Here is a 23,830-nt window from a genome sequence, read left to right as displayed (position 1 = left end):
CTATGTTGTTGTGCAGACTGCCATATACATAGTTATGCATTAATAACTATTTCTTGAATCATTCTAAGCATATGGTAAACATCCAAAGTTAAAAAAGTTAGTATTATATAGTATTCTAAGAGATGAAATATCTGTGGTTTAAAAAAAAATTGTTCTACAACATAAAAAAGAAAACAGTTTTGGAATTCAGGTCATTTACATCCAAAGAGAATAATAGAATTTTAGCTCTAGAAGGGATATTGTAGATGATCTTGGAGCAGTATAATCTATCATTTTAAATTTGAAGAAGCAAGGCCCAGATTAAGACTGGGACCCAGGCCGTGTGAGGAACCAGGATGTAAGATTTCTGGTTTGGTGTTTTGCTGTAGAAATCTGTCTAGCTCCAAAATGATGCAGAAAATATTTTTAGTCAATTGATGGCACTATGTTTACAGCAGGAATATGTGACTTTTCTTTGTGGCATTGTTTATACATGGTTAAAAAGATCAAAGAACTAATATGTATTGTTACAATAAAGCTGTATGGAACACATTATACATATTTGCTTTGAAATCATTTTATTATCTTACTACTTGACTTCTAATTTATTTAGAAGTATAACGTAATTTTGGTAGCCGACAGATAATAAACTGAAACATGGCTTTGGTGTAGCTCCCTGTGTCCTGTGAAAACAGATGAAGAATTTGCAAAACAATAACACATTGTTAAATGGCATGCCAGTTTATCAAATGCCATAAGTTTATTACAGTCTAGTCTTAGGAAAAACCATCCCAGATCATCCTAATCTTAAGCAAAAGAGCCTATAAAGTTATTCTAGGGCTGTTAGATTTTGTTCTGTCCATGAAAGCGTAAACTGCTCAAAGCTTTTTATCAAGAGAAAGAAGTTTGTAAAACCAGAACAAATTTAGTTGTGAAAGTGATTTAACTGATTGGTGTACTGTGATGCCTCATGGTTTCCTTATTAAGAAATTACTGTAGTGAAATACAGTGATCATAGTGAATATATACCTTGTAACTGACTGAGTTCACTCAAATGTATATGAACTTAAACATTAATGAGTTAAGACCTTAGGTAATATTTTCAAGGTTGGTATTTTTATATTTCATTTGGGAAAAATTAACTTCAGCTTTGTCGTTCAGGGAGGCAGCCTGGCATGCGTTGTCGGAGCTCTGCTTCTGGGAGTTCACGATGGGGAGTGGCCAACCTCCAGCCCTGAACTTCCAAAGAAGAGCCAGGTAGTCCTGGCAGCCGCTAGTTTATTCTGCGCCTTTGTGTAAATTAGAAAAAAAGAACCCTTTTCTCGAGATACTCTAGTTCCAGATGTTGTGGAAAATCGTCATAATAGATTGATTTTTGTAAAACAAGACACTTTCCTGCCTTTTGGCAGGAAATTGTCCTAGTAAATACATAAATCTCTGCCCTCAGATGTGAGTGGTGCCCCCTAGGGTTGTGCACAGCACAGCTTGTGCAGCTGTATGCAGAGATCCTGCTGGCAATTATATCCAAGGAGATCATGTCTTTAGACATCAGATATTAAAATATTACATCAAATCTAGAAACATGTAGATGTATTCTTGAATATAAAATGCTAGTTATTTATGAAATCATTGTTTTTAAAATTATAAAATAATAAAAATTAAAATAATAGATAATGGAGATGTTTCTTTACCTCTGTAGTGTACTGACAAAAGTTCTGTATTCTGTTACACATTGCGTGGCCCAACCAATTTAATATATTTTCAAAGTTAGTCTGTCTTTTTTGAGTTCTGATTAAAGAAGAAAATTTCTGACCTTCATAAAGGAGCTTTCCTTTTCTAGATAGGTGCGATAATAGAATGCAGAATGACTTTAAGCATCCACCTCTTTTATCCATCATTAAAAGTTAATTGTCACATCTCTAAGTGCAACTTGATGGGATTTTTAACATACCAAAAATTGGCAACCTGTGATCAAGAAAGTATGCTCTGTGAGGACTTGAGAACGAGAGGAAAAAATGAACCTTTTATAAATCTTAAGTGGCAGCTAAATGGAAATAGAAGCTTTTAATTTTTGTGGGAGAGTGGTGAGCAGATCAGTACCTTATGTTTAGCTGGAAGCAGAAGGTTTCGGAGTGCAGCTTGTGTGGCTCCCGGGGTGGTTGGTTTGGGTGACTAGGGATTCTGGAGTTTTAGTCCCAGACACATGTGGAAAGGTAATCCTGCATTCACTGTCTTTGCGCTTGTCCATGGAAGTATTTTCTTAACAAGAGCAATAATTACCTTTCTCATTCTTATTTAAGGAGTGGCAATTGGAATATTCAGCAGGAAACCCATTACCCTGTTTGTAGTCCGGTGCTTTCCTGGTTTGAGCCTGGCCCAGTAGGTAGTGATGATGCATTAATTAGTTAAAAGCTCAGTTGTGCTGGGCCTTTCATTCATCTCAGTGACATGATTGTAAAATACAGGACTCCAGACAAAGACTTTGAAATGGTGCTCTTTTACCAATCCTCCTCACAGTTTGGGAGAAAGGGCAGTAAAGTGTTGCTAGTTTGTAAAATAGAGAGTGCTTGTTTACAGTAGCTCAAAGGTGCTAATTGTTTCTAGAAGGAATATTATACATGACACCTCAAGGTAATCCTTAACCTTTTACTTTTATTTCGGTCCCACTGGCCAGTGACCAGTTTCCCCACACTGTAATACCAAACCTGTCCAGAGCTTTGCTGCCGGCTTCCTGGCTATGGCAGACTGAGTAGATAATGTTAAGTTTGTTTGAATCAGCATCTTTTTCTTTTCCGTCTGAAGATCAGCTCTAAGACCTGGGAGCTCCTGAGCATCCCTATTTTGATTTCTAAGCTGTAGGCTTTGCTGATGACACTTGTTCTAGAATCATTCCTGCCCCTAAATACTAGTCTTTAATTTTATTTTTACTGTTATCATAATTTTCAGAAATGTTAGTGTGAGTACCTTAAGAATCACCATTTTTAAAGCACTTTGTTAGGACACTGGTTATTTGCTTCCTTTATTGACTAAATAAAACCAGATTTTTTTAGATTTCATCATGTTAAAGAGCCACATGATAAAATAAATTATTATCAAATAGTTGCAGTGACAAATCATTTCAGGAAATGACAAAATCATTTTATCTCACATAAGACAGATAATTTTTATAAGAAATTTACATGCTTTTTGTTTTTTTTAAACTTTCTTTTTAGGTAATGAAAAGGATTGGGACTTCAGAGTTATTTGACAAAAAACATTTTACCTTCATAAAAACCCATAGTAACTATAATGTTACACAACAAAAAAAATTTTAGTTGAATATTTCTTACTAAGTTAAAATGCATGAATTACATATTTGGTCATGATATTTAGAAAACTGGTTGTCTTGCTGGGCCTTTAATTCAGCATATCTGCAAAACTACAAATGTGATGGTAATTGTACCTGAAAGTAACATGTAGTTCCTTTAACCCCCAACTCCTGCTCTGTTTTCAGAAGGAAGAGTAATTATTACTGATTTGCTGAGTAATTTCTTACCAAACCAGTTTCTGTTATGGTCTATTAACATAACTGTTCTGCTAGTTTATTTATTCTGACTTGTGAGTAATGAGTATTTTAGGTAAACTCAATAATGTTCAAAATAGTTTGAAAGATTATTCAGTGCTTATTTCCTTGCTTTAAAAATGTATAATTGCTATTCAGGTAACAATTTTCTAAATAAGCTGTTTTATATAATAATGAGATAATGGTAGATAAGTATTTGCCTTGAGCTAAAACTCTAATATTCTCAATTTTTTTTGGTTAAGAATTATACCTATAATTCTTAACTATAGTTGGGATGATGGCATATATAATAGTTACCCTGCTGAACAAAAAAGTTTGAGAGAATATATGATAGTTCTAAAATGTTATCTTAGGTATATTAATGGTATTAGTGACCATTCACTAAATAACTTGTTCAGTGAATGAAATTATTGAACTTTGTCTCCGTTGTATAGGTAATGATTGTGCCTTACATGCTTCACAGTATCCTCTTCAATATGGATCAAGTAAAGAGGCATTCAGGAGTTACTTAATGGATAAATGAAATATAAGGCTGGATTTAGAGTTTTGCAGCCTCTTCTGACATACAATGTTAAGATCTGATTGGCTTGTTCCCAGATTCTCATGAAACCTATCCCAGTTGTTTTCCTTTTTGTTTGTATTTGTTCTCCCCTTCAAAAAATGAGTAAAACATGACATTAAATATAATATGTATTTGCTACTTAATGCATGTCAAGCATGCTTATGTGCATTTCCAAATACCTCACTTTAGTTAAAGATGATAACCAGTCTTGGTAGACAGAATTTATCCAACCATCCCCATTGCTTTTTTCTTTCTTTTCTTTACCTTCTCTCACAGATTTTGAGATGGAATCTCTAAGAGGCTGAATAAATTACCTAGGTTCACACAGGAGGGGGCCAGCATCAAAGTCCAAAGCCAATTTCCTTTCCAGTGTACTCACTTATCCAGGGAATCTTACAACTGGACTCTTAGTTTCTGGTTCCTGGGACAGTTTTTTTTTTCCTATTTGCTCGTCTTGTCTTACATGATTGAAAACTGAGTTCTTGGCCTAGCCACACTCCGAGAAAATTAAGTTGGTCTTTTAATATCTACCAAGTAGACAGCATGGTTCAAAAACATCATGTGTCAGACAAGCCCCATTTGAACGTCACTTATGTCCCCTTTTACCTGTGTGAGTTTAGGCTAGTCACTTAACCTCTTGGTACTCTGGTTTCCTCATCTATAAACAAGAAAAGTAATAGTGATTTTTTAAAGTCATAAAATCTAGGTAAACCAGTCAAGTATTTTGCACACAGACACTTAGCAGCTATAAATTGATACATTTGTAAATGTTAAATGTCCTTTGTATAAAAATACAACCTGCCTCTGTTAGATGTATTTAGTGTATCTGTGTGTGTGTTCATTTGTCTATTCATAAGTGTAACATATCTTATATTTACACTCATTTATTTATGAAAAAAACAAGTTCAGAAAACAAGTGTTTTTTTTCGGGGGCTATGGGGAATCCTGATAATGGGTAGTAGGATACATTTAAAAGTAAAGAATTGTAGCATTCACTCAGCAATCATTTATTTTGCTCCTCTTGTTGTTGGGCTCTGTTCTAGTCTCTGAGACTTTAGTAATGATAATAAGATGGTTAAAAAACGCTGCTGGGATGAGATGGTACTTTTTAGTGGGGACAAACAGACAATAAATAAGTAAGCTCTGTGATATAGTAGATGGGAATATATTACAGGAAAAATAAAGCAAAAGAAGGAGAAATGATGCAGGGTTGCAGTTTTCAACACAGTGATGTGTGCTGAGAGGGGTCATACTCTGTCAGGAACCGTGCAAGTCCAGGAGGGTTGGTACAGAGTTGGAGAGTGTGCTGGCCTCAGGAATGCCCTGTCCTCTTCCAAGTCCTAAGGGTCTTTTTCTGTACCAGTTTTAGAGTGCCTCTGGCACTCTTGGAGACATTGCTGTTCCTCATAAAAGATGGTACAGAAGTTTGTACCTGGCAGCAGGCTTATGGGGAAGCTACTCTTACACTTGGAAGAGGATACCTGGTACTCTGGGTGGCTTTCTGTGAAGCAGGCAGAATTAGGGGTAAACCATGTGCATTCCATGCACCTCAAATACTCACTCTTACTTCTCTTAAGACTTTTCATTGAAATACCCTGATCACAGTTCAGTGAGCTAGTAGGTAAACCTTTCAGATTGAGAAGAATATCTGAAGTGCGCTGTTCTTAATTGCCTTTAGTTATTTATTTTAAAATGCTGAATGGGAGGAATGATACATTTAAATTCTAAAATAATCTACAAAGAGTGAAGACAGGGAGAAGAGGAGTTGTGTTGAGGTAATACTTTCTTTTCAGAAATTCTTATGAGAGTAACTACTCCCTCCACACACATTTATTTATAGATCCATTAATTCTTTCAGCATTTATTTACTGGACATCTGCTATGTTCTAGGCACTGTGAAAGTTACTAAGAGGGTAAGTGTGGGTAAGGTGATAACCCTCACTCAGGAAAAGGAAAGACAATATACTAAAAGGAGGTCAGGTAAGGGAGCAGTAATGTCTGACTCCATTATTGGGGAAGTCTTAGTGGAAACTTGAAATGAGCCTTCAAGATTGAATGGATTTGGACGTATCCCCCGAGCACAGGGAGATCACCTTATTTGGTTTTGTATTTTTTAGCAGGTGGCTAAAAATGTATTTGCATTTTAGTCAGGTATTTGTTGGATGAATAAATAAGGGGAAAGGACAATCCTGGTGAAGGGGAAACAGAGCAAGGGCATGCCAGAGATTGGGAAGTGCAGGGGTGTTGAGGAAAGTGTGCAAGGGAAATAGTGTTTCAAAGTAACAGTGGGTCAGATCTTGGGGGCTTGTATTGCCAGACCAGGCAGTGGAGGATCTTGAAGTGGGCTCTGCCATCTGCACAGGTAACACTGGAGTAGGGGGTGGGTGGCAGCAGGATCAGGTGAGGAGACTTACAGTCAGAGGCTGAAGGTAATTAGGAACTCATCTAGAGTGACCATAGGTATTGAAGAGGCACAAATGGAGCCAAGTGATATTTTAGAAGGTGAATTGACAGCACCCTGAAGTACTTCAGCTGTAGCTCAGTGGAATGATGTTGAATGCCTCCTTTTCTGTAGGAACTCTTCTTGAGAAAATGGAAGCATCAAATCAGATTAACTGAAATAACTTTTTTGAGAGGTTAGCACTATCTAAGTCATGCTCACCAGATCGCTTATAAATACTGAAAGCAAAAAAATGTTAAATAAAGTTATAGCAATGTTTAGGTAATTTACAGCAGTGCTCAACTTTTCTATATTGTAAATATATTTTTATAGTTCTTTTGGGCCCTTTATATATTCTGTGTTACAAACACATACACACATACCAGGAAGGGAGAAAAGAAATACAGAAATAACCACCTATCAGCTACTTGATGCTGCATCTTGAATCAGTAATGTAGTCCAGTGGTAACACTTTTGTTGAGTTTTATGTGAAAATTCTTTACAATCATCAGTTTTATAAAGTGGTTTCTAAGAAGGCATTTTGGGGAGGTGTTTTCAAAAAATTTATTTATTTAAAGAAACATTTAGAATAGTAATACTATTTAAGTTTTATTTAGTACATTACATTTCTGTTGGGAAAAGCATTCTTCAGAAAAATCATAACAGTTTTTGCCTTCACATCTAGCATAAATATGTAAGACTGCAGGAAGAGATGATACAAAAATGTAATATGTATGATTCTTTCCTTCTAGTATCACAGACCTCATTAGTATACTTGTGTGTTAGGGCTTTGTCCTGAAAAATAAACCCAGATTTCTGCCCTGGCTTTTGCACCATTGAAGTGTGTATCTGTGCTGGACATTTGATGTCAACAGGCCTACGTTTTTTTCATCTGTAAATTAAGGGTAAGGGCTGGTCTGGAATGATCATGAAGGTCTTTCCCAGGATGACTCCTTGTGACTCTGTGACCTGTTAGAGAAACAAGGGAAAGAATCTCCCATAAACTTGGCCAATTTGTAATTTAAAAATTCAAGATATTTAGTATTTTTCACAAATTCCTTTCTTGTATCTTTTTTCATGTAGGGGGCTGAAAGACCTATGTTTACTTTCACTGCAGAGCGTTGTCCTTTTATGAATAGAGTCCAGGGCACATGGAAGATGCCCCCAATAATTGCTGGGTTTGTTTCAGCTGTGAGAGACATTCGTGTGTTAAGGGATTACTCTTGGACTTGAGTAATTACTCAATTACTCTGATTCTCTGCTAATGTTAGAGAAGCAGCTGAAACAACTCTTGGTTGCTGTATTCAGAAGTCAACTCTTGGCTGGATGATCATAGACCTTTAACATTCACTCACTGAACATTTATCTAGGCCCTGCCCTATGCCTGGTAGGCAGGGCAATAAGCCCGGGGAATATAAAGTAAACAAAAACAAGTTCTCCCATATACCTGGAAAGGACCTTCATGATCATTCCAGGTCCCTATTTTATAGATGAGAAAACTGAGGCCAGTTGACATAAAATAAAAGAGAATAACAGTCAGCAGGAGAAGCTGAAATAGCAACTGAAAGATAAAGAGACTTAACTAAAGTCTCAGCAGTGCAAAAGCCAGGGCAGGAATCTGGGTTTATCAATGCCAGTTTCCATAGCAGTACAGAACACAGGCATTAAGGACTTGGTACAATAGGTATTGCTCCATATGAGTTGAAAAACGTCAAACCAAGTGACTATCCTCTAAATCATTGTCAAAAGTAAAACTGTGTTTTAAAAAATGTCCAAATGATTAGAACTACTTGAAAACATTTAAAAGATAATAGGACTTAACCTGAGTTCCCCTCCCCCAACTAAAGGTTCTTACTCTTTTTAAGTAAAATTACAAATTTCTCATCTGGGTTTCTCCGTGTTTCTCTTGTTCAGGTCTGAAGAACAGGGACATTTCAGCTAGTCCCAACAACCATGGAAAGAGGCAGGGAGATACGCAATCTCTAAGGACATTGTAACTCCAATAAATTTGTGATTTACAGATCAAAGCCATTTTTAGTCACTTTTGCTGAGGTAGCAAAGACCTCATTTTTACACACCCTTTAGATGCTGTACTTCATTTGACTTCTAAGTAAAACTCTATTTCAAAAATTTTATTTTGGAGTAACAGAATGAGATTATTTAAGGTAACCTCTGGTAAGGATCTGCTGAATTTGCTGAGTTTGAACAGACTGGTCAGTAACGAGAAGTTTGACTTATTTGGTATTTGGGCATCCTATTGAAGTGAATGATGATTTTTACTGTATTATACTGATGGACTTAACCATTTTATAAGTTCTTATATATTTATAATAACTACTGTATATTGAGCATTATGTATCAGACAGTGTCATATTTTAAGTATCTTATTTAATCTTTACAGTAATACTGTGAGATAAATATCATTATTCCCCATTTTACCTATGGGGAATTTCTTCTATGAGGAACCTAAGATTCCAGGTGGTGAAATATCTTACCACTTTCTGCGCTTCAGGATTTGAATTCTGGTCTAGTCATTCTGACTCTAGAATCTAAATCTGATTCACACCCCCCTCTCCCTTCCTCCCCACCCACTTCCAGGTCTTTCTGGCTAGTCCTGTACTTTCTAATGCACGGACAACAGGACGGACTTGGTGAATGAGGGGGGCCTGTGGGAGTTAAACAAGACAGGTGCATTTTAGAAGCTGAAGTGAGGACAAGAGAATAACAGTCAGCAGGAGAAGCTGAAATAGCAACTGAAAGATAAAGAGACTTAACTAAGTGAAAGAGGTAAATAAATGAGGCCTTGAGATGTAGCTTCTGCTGCTCCACCTACTGCCTCCCTAGTCTTCTGAACAAAGCAGAACTTGTAGAGTAGGATCTAAGGATTCGTATTTTTCTCAGATTCTGCTAATGTTCAGATATTTGCAAATGCGAGCAGGATACCAAACAGGCATGTGGAGGGGCTAAGATGGATGAACCAAGGATTTGGGCTGTAAACTAGGAGTGCTGTTTCTTTTCTGAAGAACAGAAGCTGAAGAGCAAGGGAAAAAAACACACACGTGGTGAGGTACTGTTGATGACAGATGCAGGGTATTGTTCATTCTTAATTTTTAAACCCCTCCCTGGCTATTTGTGGAAAATAAAATTATCTTTTTCTTTCACATTTTCTTTGTTTAAAGTGAGTTGATTTTAAATGGCCTGGTATCCAAAGAGGTTTTATTGTAAATAGAATATCATTTCACATTTTTTTTTGGCTAAGTATTAATTTTAGGCAAAAGACATGGTTACTTACTCAGCTTAATTTATACACACTTTATTACTTAATTCTAATTATTTTTTCTATCTAGTTTCATTAAGTCTTTAATTCTAGAACACTTATTTTCTAGATTTATGACAATAGTAGACTTATTTCAGGATGATGTGTTTTAGGTTTCAGGTGATATTTTAGGTTTGTTTTGTGATTTTTATTTATTTTTATTTTTTTAATGTTCCAGATAAGCAGTTACCATGAATGACTCTGGAGGTGTGCTTATAGTAATCTTTTTCTCTCTAAATCTTGAGTGATAAGAAAAGATGACATGGAAGTGAATTCATGGGAAGGAAATTCAGAAGTAATATTGGGTCTATTGATGGGCCTATCATGAGGCCTTTTTATCTAAAGCAATTATTATAACATCATTTTTTGCCTTCCCCATGTTGTCTAAGGCTCTACCACATTAGCAAGAAATAAGTCCATGCAAATGACTGAGAATGACTTTCTCTTGGAAATACATCCTTCCAAAAAAATATACATATATTTTTTCTACTTTCTTTTCAGAGTATTTATTTTTGCCAGACCAAAGCCTCCTGTTTGAAGTTTGGTTGCTCTGTTTTCCGCCCCCAACTTACCCTCTACTTGCATGTTGTCTAACACTTTTGAGTATGAAGGGGTGAGAACAGGATGATTTGGTTGAACAATATAGTACAATTAGAATACTTTTTTTGTATTTGCCCTTTGGTTTAAGGTTTTAGATGTATCTATCTCACAAAGGAATTTGTTGATCTTTTTTTTTTTTAAGGGCACTTTAGCAAAGGAGAAGTGATATACAAAGGCCAGGGTTCTTCATTAAGGACCCTGGAAAAAACTTGGAGAGCTTGTTAACTTTTCAAGATGACGTTCTGAATACTGTTATGATTGTAAAAGTCCTGCAACAAAAAAATTATTCATCAAAAAGCAGAAACTGAATAAAAAATACTATCCCATTCATGTATAAGAACCCAGTCCTCATCTTCTGGAAATACAGTATGCATCTCTTAGGTTAGAAATATATGAGTTAAAGCTTCAAGTCCCAAGGATGGTTGCTGGGATGGAAAGCTGTCATTGAAGGAAGCTTTCTTTTTGAATGTTGAAAGCATTTTGGTTCGAGTCTGTGAAATCATGAATAAAGCCAGCAAAGGATTATTCTCCCAAATAGTGAATTTAAATGAGTAGTAATTTCTTAATAGTCATAAACATTTCTGAACAAATTACCCCCATCCCAATGCATGACTATTTTCAACATTAGCATAGGAATGTTATAAACTTGCCCAGAAGATAAAAATATAGAATATAATTTGATTGAATTTATGGTAGAAAAATAATGGGGCATTAGAGCAAGTAGGAGGTTTTGGAGTTGAGCCATTATCTTGTGAGGTTGATGTCAGGGGAGAAAGCCATGTTCTCCTACAACAAGCTCTTGTCTCTACTGTCACACTGAGTACTCGCCTGTGTGGCTCAGGGCCTTCTCTGCTCTGTTGTTCATGTGCTTGATATTATGTCACTCTCTGTGGCTATCCTGCCAAGTTACTCCAAGACACTGGGACTTTGCTTTCCATCAGCAAATTATTAGTTAATAGAATCCATTGCCTGTTCAATTCTGTGATTCAATGATGTTTGCTGAATGCACTTAATATGCTTTTCATATATAAAATGGGTCCTATTTGACCCCTAATTTTGAGGTATGCTGTGTATATTTTATTTATTTTATTTTTTTGGATTAGATGCTGTTTCAGATGCTGGCCTTGAGCCAGACCATTTTACTGAGCAAACTTTTGGGGCCCTTTTCCCTGTAGGGGAGTATTACATGTAAATGCAGGGCATTCCTCAGCTTAGAGGTATCTGTTAAATCTCTGCAGTTACTTCTTTAATTAACAGAACACAGGGACTACAGTGGTTGTGGTAATTTTTCTGGTATTTCATTTGAAGAAGTTGTTTTAGGAAATGTATTTTAAGGCACAGACTAATCGAGTGGTACTGTCAGGTCACCCATTTATATTTCCAGAAAAGGCTCAATTTATATGAAATAACCAGTTACAATGTTGGAAAACTTTAAGGAACCAAGCATCTTTGGCTGGATTCTGGAGCTCTCTCATAAACAAACATGGAAGCCAGAATCAAAGGGATCATTGGTTTTCTTAGTGGTCTGCTTCTCGAAATTTTCTTACTAAAGTACTTGAATGGCCAAAGAAAGTAAACTCATATACTTATTAAGTCAAAGGTGCTAAGCCAAATTGTGCCAGCAGCTCAGATTCACTGTTATTTCTAGAATGCTTTATCTTAAAAATCTATTTGTATATTTTATTCTATTCCACAATATATACCTTTTTTTTAAATTGAGGTTGAACTGACATGGTGAAATGCATAGATATAAGTATAAAATCTGGTGATTATTGGCAAAAGCATATACTGATGTACTTCACATACCTGTCAAGGACATACCTCCATGTTTTTTTTTTTAATTAAGGTATCATTGACATACAATCTTACAAAGGTTTCACATGAGCAACATTGTGTTACAATATTCACCCATATTATCAAGGCCCCCCATCCCACTGCAGTCACTGTCCATAAATTTAGTAAGATGTCATAGAGTCACTACTCGTCTTCTCCATGCTATACTGCCTTCCCTGTAACCTCCCATTACCTCCATGTTTTAACGTAGAAGTAGTGTTTGAAATTATTTTCCATTAAGAAAATCAATGTCCCAAGAATATTTACCCTTTTAATTTTGTGACTTACATTATACCACTCTATATATTCCCCTAGGGATGGTGGCAAGGGACATGGCATGATTATTCCATTTTGAGAAGTGTAACTCCATCAAGATAGCGGTGCAAAATGGCTAGGCATCTCAATGGACTTTGTTTAGCTGAAGTCTTACATTACCTACAGAAGTTAATGACAATTGTTCACCTAAACACCAAAAAATTCCAACTGCTTTAATTGCAAAGTTTATCCAGTCAAGCATTAGATCTGTGATCAGGATTAGACACTCATTCATATTCACTGCTTTTGTTGGCAGTCTTCTATATAGTAAGGCCTTATTCACATATATGTGATCTACCATTTAGTCCCTTTAGCATCCTTTCAGTATAACATTTGACACCTTCCTGTGCAGTAGTCACTCTCTAGGAATCCCAGTGAGGAACCCCTCCTAGCATTTTAGTCCCATTTTTTTAATTCTTCCTTGAACATTGCCTGTGACTAAACTGAGTGCTTGTACCCGTTTTCCTCCAGATTCTTTCAGAGAACAGACAGCTCCTTTCAGTAGAGACCAGGTTTAGAATTTAGTTAGTTATTGTGTCTAATACGGTGTACAGCACATAAAGCCCACTAGATTGATTCTAGTTGTATTGCTGTGTTACCTAATACGGGAGATAGAAAGTTGGGGAAGAGGTAGATACTACATTCCAGGGATGTTAGTATATTATGGGAGCTGATGATGGTAACTAACACTAAGAGAGGCTTCTTATGTGCTAGGCGCTATTCTAAGCCAGTTTGCAGGTGTTATCTGATTTTATCTCCACAATAATCATTTGAGTTTATATGCCCATTTTATACATTAAGTGCTATGTGTCTTAGGTCAGGTTTTCTTGAAGCAGAGCCTGAGATACAGATTCTTGTGCAAGTTATTTATGAGGGGGGCTCAGGAGGAACTGAGCAAGGGAGGAAAGGAGGATTGGGAGGGCAGTGGTTCCTGGACTGGCAGTGCCAGCATCATGTGTCAGAAATACATATTCCCAGGTCTGACTCAGGAACCCTGAATCAGAAACTCAGGGGAGTTGGGCAGCTGTCTCTGGCTTAACTAGTCTTCTAGGTGATTCTGTTTGGTACTCAAATTTGGGAACCACTTGGGCAAGAAGAAGCCAGGTAAAGATGTGAGTTTTGCTAAAAATCTAGCATCAGCGGGAGCCTTCAAGGCATTTTAGAGCCATGAATGGCACCATAAAGTTGCCATTGAGAAGAGGGCCACTTTGATACTTTGATCAGTGAGGCATTGGCTGTGAGGGACTGCCCTGGGGGACAGATGAGAGGTGTAGTTTCTCACAGTCTCTGGGAAAGGCAGCCCTTGCACAACTGTGAACTCTCAGCATCCAGCACTCCCAGTAGCTGGGTAGTGGGTAAGCCAGCCTAAAGGATCTGGGTGAGGCATCGCAGCGTCCACTACTCTGGTGTATAGGGAAGTTAGGTAACTAGTCCAGAGTCCCACAACTAGTCATGAGGTTTGAACTCTGGCAGTCTGGCTCCAGAGTACATCTTCCAAACCCTTAGCTATACTGTTTCCTGTGGTGGGAACAATAATAGCAATAACAACATGGACATAAATGAAAAGGAGACAGTCTAAAGGAGGAGTTGCTTCTCATTGGGAAAAACAGGCCCTTGTGAAAGGGATGTCATTTGATTTTGCCTGGAGGTAGGATAAGATCTGGACATGTAAACATTTATGCGAGAGGCTTTCTAAGTAGAAGGAAAAGCCTGAGAAAAGGCATAGTGGCATGCAAGTGTGGGTTTGTGTAAGAAAGCTAGTTATTGTTTGGTTGAGATTTGGCTTATTAAAGAGTTCTGGGAGAAAAGTCGTTCAACATTGGTTTGAGGCCAGGTTGTGAATATCCTTAGATGCCAGGCAAGTGAAGATTTTTAATCTGGGAAGCAATATTGTCAGAACTATACTTTAGAAAGAATAACATGGCAACAAATGTAAAGGATGAATTTTAGGAGGAGAAACGGGATAAGCAGGAGACAAGTCTGGAAGCAATCAAGGTACATGATAAACTAGACTGCGGCAGTTAAACTGGAAAAGAAATTACAGATAAGATACCATAGATTGAACAGTATGGGAGTTGGGGGAATAAAGGAGAGCAAGCCAGTGAAGAAGCTGCCTGCCTGAAGGCTGCTGGTCCCTTCCCACCCGTGGTGAACGGCATTAGAGAGTGTGCAGAGAAAGTGCAGTTGAGTTCAGGAGCACAGGCCCAGAGTGTGGGATTTAGGAATGGGCATTATATGTGGAAATGTCAAGCAAGCAGCTGGAAATGCTGAACTAGAACTCAGGGATGGATATGTACACTTAGAAGACTTCATTGTGAAGGCCATTACTGAAAGCCACAAGGTCTGATAATAAAATCACCAAGGATGGCAATAATAAGAGAGGGTCAGTGTCCCTAGGATTGAAATTCTTGGTCTCTTTAACTCTTGTGCAGTTTTTTAATCCATTGACTCACATGGCCTCTAAATGAATAGTGAAGTTACATTTTGGATATTAAATTGAGAGAACGATAAACCCTTTACTGGTTTATATAATTCAGGGGGGAATTTAATGGAAAAAATGAAAGAAAAATATCCTCTCAGACAGGCAAAAACAAACATATCTTTTCAGTTCTTTCTAAGTAGTATCTTGATCTTTTATCTCCTATCTTCTTTTTCTCCAAAAGAGATAATTAAATAGTTTAACTTAAAAATCTTTTTTACTCTTGCTATAATTTAGATTTGTAAATAAAAGAAAAGGCAAAAATGTCAGCCAAGATACTAAGAAAGTCAACTAGAAAGTGACACTAAGATTTCTTTCTGATAAGCTATGAAACTTGGATTTAGTTGTATTTCCAGTTGTTTCAGTTTAGATATGTATAGTCAGTTACTTCAAAATGAGATGTTGTAAATACTCTGCTTAGTGGGACTATAGAATTATATTACATACTGTGGCTTATTCTCTTTATTCTGAGTCCAGAAATGTTTGTGATGTCAGAAAACGCTTCCACTTGAGGTCACTTACCTATTATCTAAAGAATGATTTCATAGGCCAAAAGTTTCTGGAATTTATACTTGGCCAAGGAGTGAAAGTGAATTTATGTGAGAGAAAACCATGTGGACATTCTGTTCTTCAAAAGGTAATTTTGAAATTACTGGGGAAAGAGACATCCCTGCCCTCTAACTACTAGATGCAGGTACCATAATCAAAATGTCTCATAGGGACAGAATCACCTCTGGTGGAGAACCACTGTGCTAACTAATCTAAGTGGATCAAGCAAGAACATGAAAGTTTTCTTAGTCTGTATCTTAGGTATATTATAAGGTATGGAATAAGTGAAATTTTGTTGTTTTGGAAAGCAACTCCTTGAACACCAAGCTTGGGACAGATTAGACTGGTTATGTAGAACACATTCCAAATCAAAATACAGTTTGATACAACCACTTAGGAGAGCAATTTGTCAATATCTAGCAAAAGTTGAGAAATGCTGTAGCAGTTCTACATCTAGTTAGAGAAACTCTCAAACATCTTCATAGGGCACATGTACAAGGACATTCATGGCAGAACTGTTTTGTAGTAGGGAAAACTGAAAACAGCATTATTCACCACCAGTAGGGAAACATAACATTGTGGCATATTCACATGATGGAATAAATAGGAACCAATTAAAATAAATGAAGCAAATAGTATGGGTCAATCTCAAAAACAATGTTGACAGACAAAAAGCAAATCGCAGAGTAATTTTTACTTTATATCCTCGATATATGTTTTAGAAAACATGCAAAACAGTGCTCTGTATTGTTTAGCTTAAATCATGACAGTGACCACTTCTGAGGAGGAGGAGATGAAGATAAATGGGACGAGGAAGAGAAAAAATGGAGAATGTCAATTCTATTTACACTGTTTATTTTTTTAAAAAGGTCTGAAGTATATGCTACAAAATGTTAAATTTTGGTGGAAGGTTCATGTGTGTTTGTCGTTTAATATTCTTTGCACTTAATTTTTTTTCAAATGAAATATAAAGGAAAGACTTTAATACTTGATACTCCTGAATCTGTTGAGGGATATGTTGAATTTTCTGAAATAGCTTTTAACTGTAGATTTAATTTTCAGTGACATGTTTGAAGAAAGTGATTGTGCTGTGTGCTATTTCCTAGTCACATTTCCATGTACCAAGTCATGGCTTCATGATTCATTCTTGCACAAACATGTGTAGATCTGGATTCTCACACATTGAAATAAACGCAGCTGTGTTTATTTCAATGAGATTACATTCAAATAAACACACATGTGATCTCTTATGAGCGTGAACCCGTAAAACACTTGTTGATTTAGTTATGAAATTGTGTGTTCAAATAAACACACTTGTTTTAAGGGAAGTTTTGCTTTACTCAAATGTTCATGCCTTGAACATGTGTTTTATAGTAGGCAGATGTGGACATGAGTGTCTTAAAAGAATAATAGTTCTTTAGAGTGTCATTGCTGTAGACAAATGCAGGGTTTATATAATGGGTTATTATTTAGTATGTTGGTATTTGTCTTATGAAATAAGTACCAAAAAATCTTTTAATACTACGTTTTATGTAATTCATTTTTTTCTTGACAGGTTAACTGAGTAGAAGAGAATTTTTAGTACATTGTAATATGTAAAACATACTCATAAGTATATTTTTAAGAAATACTGATAAATTAAAAAGTGAAGGACCTTTCTCAGTTTTGGAAACTGCTTCCTGTTTAACCGGGTTTGTAAATCTGTGTTTTTAATGTCAAATTTTAGAATGAAAATAGAGACAAGTTCCAAACCAGGAAGAGTACTATTCACATTTATATTTCTGCTGAAATGACTGTAGGGTAACCTGAAAGAAAGGAGTTAATGTGCTTTAGCCTTCTACAAACATTTTAATCAAATAGAATGTAACTTACAAAGTACCAATATGTGAGGTTATCTGAACCACAAGACTATAGCAGCCGGAGGTCTTATTTTCCCTCTACAAAATATGGGGGAAATTTTTGTGTGGTATTATGTAAATATTTAGGCAGTAGACAAACCAACATCTGTTTTTGACCTGGAAGCCTGAAAGTTATTTCACTCCATGTGAAGTTCTTTGGTTTAGAAGTCTTGTCACCCCACAGCCTTGGGCGCTGCAGCTTCTCCTCCCTGCTGTATGGAAGGAGCTCAGGACAAGGCTGTTGTGTGTGTGTTGGGAGAGTTGGTGCGTGGGTGGGGAGGAGTAGCAGGTAGTTAATGGAGAGATATCTTTGACAGACTTCTTTGCCCAGTTAGGGCTTGAGTGTGGCCTCAGGGGCCCTTCTCTGCCTTTTTCTCAAGACCCATGTGGCTTGTTCACCACCTCTCTGAAGCTCAGTGTGGCTTTTGACTCTGTCTCTCTGAAGCAGACCCAAGGAGCTACCCTCCACTTGACACCACAATGGATGTACAGGTACTTTGCCACAAAGTTTGCATTTCTTTTATTAAATCCTTGTTTTCTGGTCAGTCTGTTGCCAGCCTGTCTGTTGCTGGATTTCATTTTCTTTCAATTTTTATCGAGGCATTTCAGAAAGTTGAATACTGTTATGTGCATAAATTCCCTAAATGTAAACTATTACACAGAAAACAAACACATAAAAAGTTTCAAAAATCAATGTTTTTATTTCATAGGTAATACATAGAATTTATTTTTCTTTGTCAAAGACCAATACATTCCAAAATAAATATAATCCTGTTTTATTTTTCCTAGCTAATTTATGAAGTTATTTTAATTTAAAATAAAGAGTGTTTTTAATTGCTTGCTGGCTTACATGTTCAGAGTCTGCCTCTCCCTTGCGAAGGGAAGCTTCAGGAAAACAGAGCCCTTTGCTGTGTTTGGTCTGTATATCAAGTACTTATGATAGGGTGGTCTGGCACATATTAAACACTCAATAAATGTGTGTGAATGAATGTTGAATGAATAAATGATACTTCCTTTTGACTTTCATTCCCAATCTTAATGTTTTACCACCTATCCTACCAACTCCACAAGCTAGCTACTTTATCAATTATGTATGTATTCTTTAGAATTTTTTCAGTGCACTTACTCTCATATATATGTTTTTATAGAAAAAAGCAAAGCAGGGTTACTGTTTTCCTGTACCTGTACACCTTTTTTATCAACTTAAAAATTTTTCAGTCTGCTATGTGAAAATAATGCCTTGTTTTAATTTTTTCCATGATAATTTTCCATGAAATTGAGCATATTTTCTATCTGTTATTAGCCAATTTATTTTCCTGAAATTATCTGCATATATGTATTCTTTGTTCATGTTGCTATGGGCTTTCTTTTCTTTCTTCAGTATTATTTTTGAATAAGCTTTACATATGTAGTGTTATATATTCCTTTGTCGAACATATATTAATACATATGGCAAATATTTCTCATTTTTCTTTTAGCTTTGTTTATAATGCCATCTCGGGAACATTGACAGTGTTTGTATAGTGAACTTCACCAATGTTTTCCTTTTTGCTTTTAAGAAAGTACAAAAGAAGGCCTCTCCTGCACCAATATCATTGGTATATTCCCTTGTACGTTCTTATACAGGCATACCTCATTTTAGTGTGTTTGCTTCATTGCACTTTGCAGATATTATGCTTTTTATAAATTGAAGGTTTGTGGCAACCTTGTGTTGAGCAAGTCCATGGGCTCCCTTTTTCCAGCAGCATATGTAACTTTATGTCTCGGTGTCACTTTTTGGTAATTCTTACAGTATTTCAAACTTTTCTCATTATTATTATATTTGTGATTATGATTTGCTGAAGGCTCAGATGATGGTTAGCATTTTTTAGCAAAAAAATAATTAAGGTCTGTACTTTTTTAAAAGTCATAATGCTACGTACATTTAATGGACTACAGTGTAGCGTAGACAATTTTGTATGCACTGGGAAACCGAAAGATTCACTTGACTTGCTTTATTGCAGTATTTGCTTTATTGTAGTGGTCTGGAATCAGATCCCCAATATCTCTGAGATGCCTATGCTTATATCTGTTTATTCCCATGTTTAAGCCTTTTAAAAAAAACTATCTGAAATTCACTATTAATGTTGTTATGTAGAGGTGAATCTTTTTACCCCTCCCATCCTCACACCCCCCTACACAAAGCTCCATCTTTGGACTATTGTGGATTTTCTTGAACTATTTTGAAATGCTTTTATCATGTTTTGGGTTGGTTGTTGAACTTACATATTGTGTTCTATTGATGTATATTTCTGTTTCTCTGGAGATAATAGATTGAATTATATAGCTTTATAATACCTCTTACTAGTTTTAGTAGTTAGTAGTTTCTCTCGGGAATTTTCTTAAAGAAAATAAAATCATATATGATAATGGTAATTGTGTCATTTGTCCAATCTTTTACTTTTTCTAGTTTTCTTCTTACTGTTTCTGCTTTTGATATGCTGATACCCTGGTATAATGTTAATTAATCTTAGTGATACTGTGCATCCTTTCTTATATGTATTTTTACATATTTTTATGCATCTAGTATTTATTTCATTACTATGGATGATGTTTTCCATAAGCTCCTAGATCCTCCATCAGATTAGGGAAATTCCTATTCTTGGCTAAGAAATTTTATCATGAATGTGTGGTAAAATAATTTGTTGACTTGATCTTGTCATTTTCTTTCTTTACCCTCTTAATGTATTTTTTCCTTTTTAAATCATTTTTCATGCTGTCATGTTTAGTTTCTTTTTTAATTGAAATATAGTTGATACACAATATTATATTAGTTTCATATATATAATATAGTAACTCAACAATCATGTAAAACACTAAACCCTGTTAATGTACTGATGTTTTCTGATGGCAATCATCCTTACATTTCTGAGATAAACTTCACTTGACTACTCTTTTCAGACTTGTATTATATTTTAAATTTTACTTAAAAATTTTATCTGCATTGCAGTGTGATTGGAAAATAATTTTTCCTTGCTTTGCTATTTTTATCTGTTTCTAGCATGGGGTGAAGTAAGTCTTGGCTTACATAGTTTCTTACACCCTTCTTTGCTATGTAATGGTTTACTTAACACTTTACAGGTGAAAATTATTTATTCTGAATGTTTATTAGAACTCCTGTAAAACTGCAATAGCCTAATGCCTTTTTTTAAGGATGTAGATATTTGGCAACTGTTTTAAATTTTTTTTTTTTTTTTTTTGCTCTGGTTGTTGTATTGAGTTTTCTGTTTGTTCTTTGGTAATTTTTGATAATTTATATTTTGTTAGAAAGTTACCCATTTCATGTAGGCTTTAAAGGTTTTGGTATAAAGTTATCTTATTTTAGTGTTCTCTTCTAATGCTTAAGTTTTTCTCTCTAGTTCACCTCCTGTGTTCATTGAATTATCCTAATCAATGTTTTTTTCTTTTTTCTACTGCTTGTTTTGAAATTCATTTATCAAACTTTTATTCTCTAATGTTATTTGTTGCACTGTTTCTGATGAGTACCATTTTGATGACATCTCACAGATTTTCATAAATAGTGTCATCGTTGTCAATTTGAAATATTTAAAAATTGCAGTTTGGTTTACTCTTTCACCAATGTTACTTAGAAATATAGTTTTAAATTCCCAGTTAAGTTTTTTGCCTATTACTTCATTATAATTTCTTATGTTACTGTGTTTAGGTAAGTGAATGTGGCCTGCAGGATAGCAGCATTTAGGATTTTTTTCAGTATATCCTTTGTTGTCTGCTATGTGACCAATCTCTGAATATTTAATGTCTTTGAAAAGACTGTGATTTATTTTTATGTGGAGTCCAGAGTGCTACCTATTTGTGTCTGTTAGGTTAATCTTGTATCTGCTAGGTTAATTTGAATGTATTATTCTTGTCCTTCATAGCATTACTTATTTTGCTTTTAATTTTTCTGTTATTTCCTGAGAGAGGTATTTTAAAGTCTCCCAGTGTGACTGTGATTTGTCGGTTTCTGTTATTTGAATTGTTTTGTTGTATTTATTTTCAAGCTGTGTTGTTAAATGTGTGAGAATCAGTGACCATTGTTCCGTATTGGAAGATTATTCTTTTTGGCAGTGTAAATATTTCTTTACCCCTTTTAAAGATTTTCTCATTGATTTCCTTTTTGCCTATTGTCATGTTGCTGTGTGTATTTTTTTCCATTTACGTGCTGTATAATTTCACATTCCAGAATTTTGAAACTTTGTGTGTCATTTTGTTTTAGGTGTGTCTTTCATGGATATGAACATATGCAGATTTTACTTTTTGTTTTTTTAAATTTAGCCTGAAAACCTCTCTGAATAGGTGTATTTATATTTATTATGTCTTAAATCTAATTCTTTTGTATTACCCTCTCTTCATTTTCACTTCCCAGACTTTTGTTGTAATGATTTGCAGTTATTTTTATGTTTCTTTTAGTTTTATTGAGATATAATGGACAACAGGAATGTGTAAGTTTAAGGTGTACGGTATAATGACTTGACTTACATATGTTGTGAAATGATTAACACAGTAAGTTTAGTTAACATCCATCTCAAATAGATACAAAAATATATGTTTCTTCCTTCTGATGAGAACTTCTGTTTTACTTATTATTAGCAGCTTTCAAATATGCTTTTAATACAGCAGTGTAAACTACAGTCATCATTTTACACCCTACATCACTACTAATAATTTATCTTCTAGCTAGAAGTTTGTACCTTTTGACCACCTTTATCTAGTCCCCTCAGTCTCCAGTACATTTTTAACATATGTATTTAAACATAACTTCTAATAACATCTGTACTTCTGTCTAAACAAGAGAAGAACTTGAACATGCTTTTATTTTCCTCCATTTTGTGTCTCATGCCTCTTAGATTGATAAAGACAGAAATTTCCCCCTGGATTATTGTTAAAAGTAGAAGTTTGCTATCTTGTGGATAATCTTTTCTTTTTTAATCTGATAATGTTGAAGATTTTTGATTTATCCTTATTACTTGAAATTTCTCTTTGATATGTCCAAGTGTTTTGTTTTTGATTTATCCCTATTGGCACTTAGTGACTCCCTTCAATGTGAGGCTTTATGCCTTTGGAATCCTATTCTTCAATTATGTCAAATTCTCAAATACACTGTTTTCAGATATTGCCTCTCCTCTCCTTTCTTACCTCTTTTAATTGCTAATAGATGGAAAATAGATCTGTCCTCTGTGTTTCTGTGTCTCAGCTTTTCTTTTTTTATGTTTTATTTCTTTATCCCTTTTTTGTTTGCATTCTGGAGAAATCTTTGGTAAAGGTTCCAGCTCACGAGCTCATTCATTAGTGGTATTCTTTTAAGTGGTGTCTGTCCTACTGTTAAGTCTTTACTTCAGTGAATACATTTTTCATTTCCAAGCTTTCCAAACTTTGATTTCCTGGAGTCAAGGTTTTTTTTACATAATACATCCAGATAATTTGAAGTTCATGTAAAATACATTTCTGATATAAGCAATAATTACACTGGCCTGTGTTCAGCTCGTTTCACTACCACTTAACTGTGTTATAGTTGGTTACTTGATGCCTCTGTTTAGGCTTCAGTTTTCTAGCAAAATTGCGATAAAAATGCCACTCAGCTATGTGGTTGTTGGGAGGAAATTCCATAACCACAATTGTATTAACTAACTTATTAGACACTATATGCGAGGTACTGTACTAGGTCATTTTACTCACAACTGTTATCTCATTTAATTCAGCAATTCCTTTACAATAACCCTAAGAAAATACCTTTGATAGTTTCTTGACATCTAATTCCCCTGAAAACATCTGATCTTGTTGCTCTAGTTGTAGAAATTCATTGTAGGAGGAAATTTTGAACTGACAGTTGTTCTTCTGGCTTCTTAAACTTACTAAGTATACAGCGTTTATAAGAGAGAAGTGTTTGGCCTACCCTTGACTGTGTTTCTTATTTAATTTCTTCCTTAGCCTTGTTTTCCTGCTCAGTGTTTGGTCCCTGTGTGTGCATCATTTAATGCACTTGTTGGGATTCATTAGTAGAGCTAGATAATATTGGTGCAGGTTCTCCACTGCTTGCCACCAACTGAGCAGGTCATTTACTCTTTCTGAAAGGATAATGTACTTATTTTGTGATAAATCATTCAGCAAAGTAATATGAAAGGGTAAATAAAGGTTATGGGAAATTATATCATGTTAGACTAAGAGACTGAAAATATTACTGAGAAAGTGCACTATCTTCTTTAAGGCACTTAGGATGATACAGCTATTTCTGACCAGAACCCCTGTGTGCTGGTGACC

The 23,830-nt window shown here is 35.4% G+C and overlaps 1 protein-coding gene across 16 annotated transcripts in view; it reads left to right on the top strand.

Annotated features, from left to right (window-relative positions):
• Positions 1-23,830, top strand: part of BBX (BBX high mobility group box domain containing) — a 269,123-nt gene that overhangs the window by 17,226 nt on the left and 228,067 nt on the right. The window lies entirely within an intron of this gene.

The sequence above is a fragment of the Manis javanica genome, chromosome 3 (genome assembly GCF_040802235.1).
Source record: "Manis javanica isolate MJ-LG chromosome 3, MJ_LKY, whole genome shotgun sequence".
NCBI lineage: Eukaryota > Metazoa > Chordata > Mammalia > Pholidota > Manidae > Manis > Manis javanica.
This window is presented reverse-complemented; position numbering and strand designations above follow the sequence as displayed.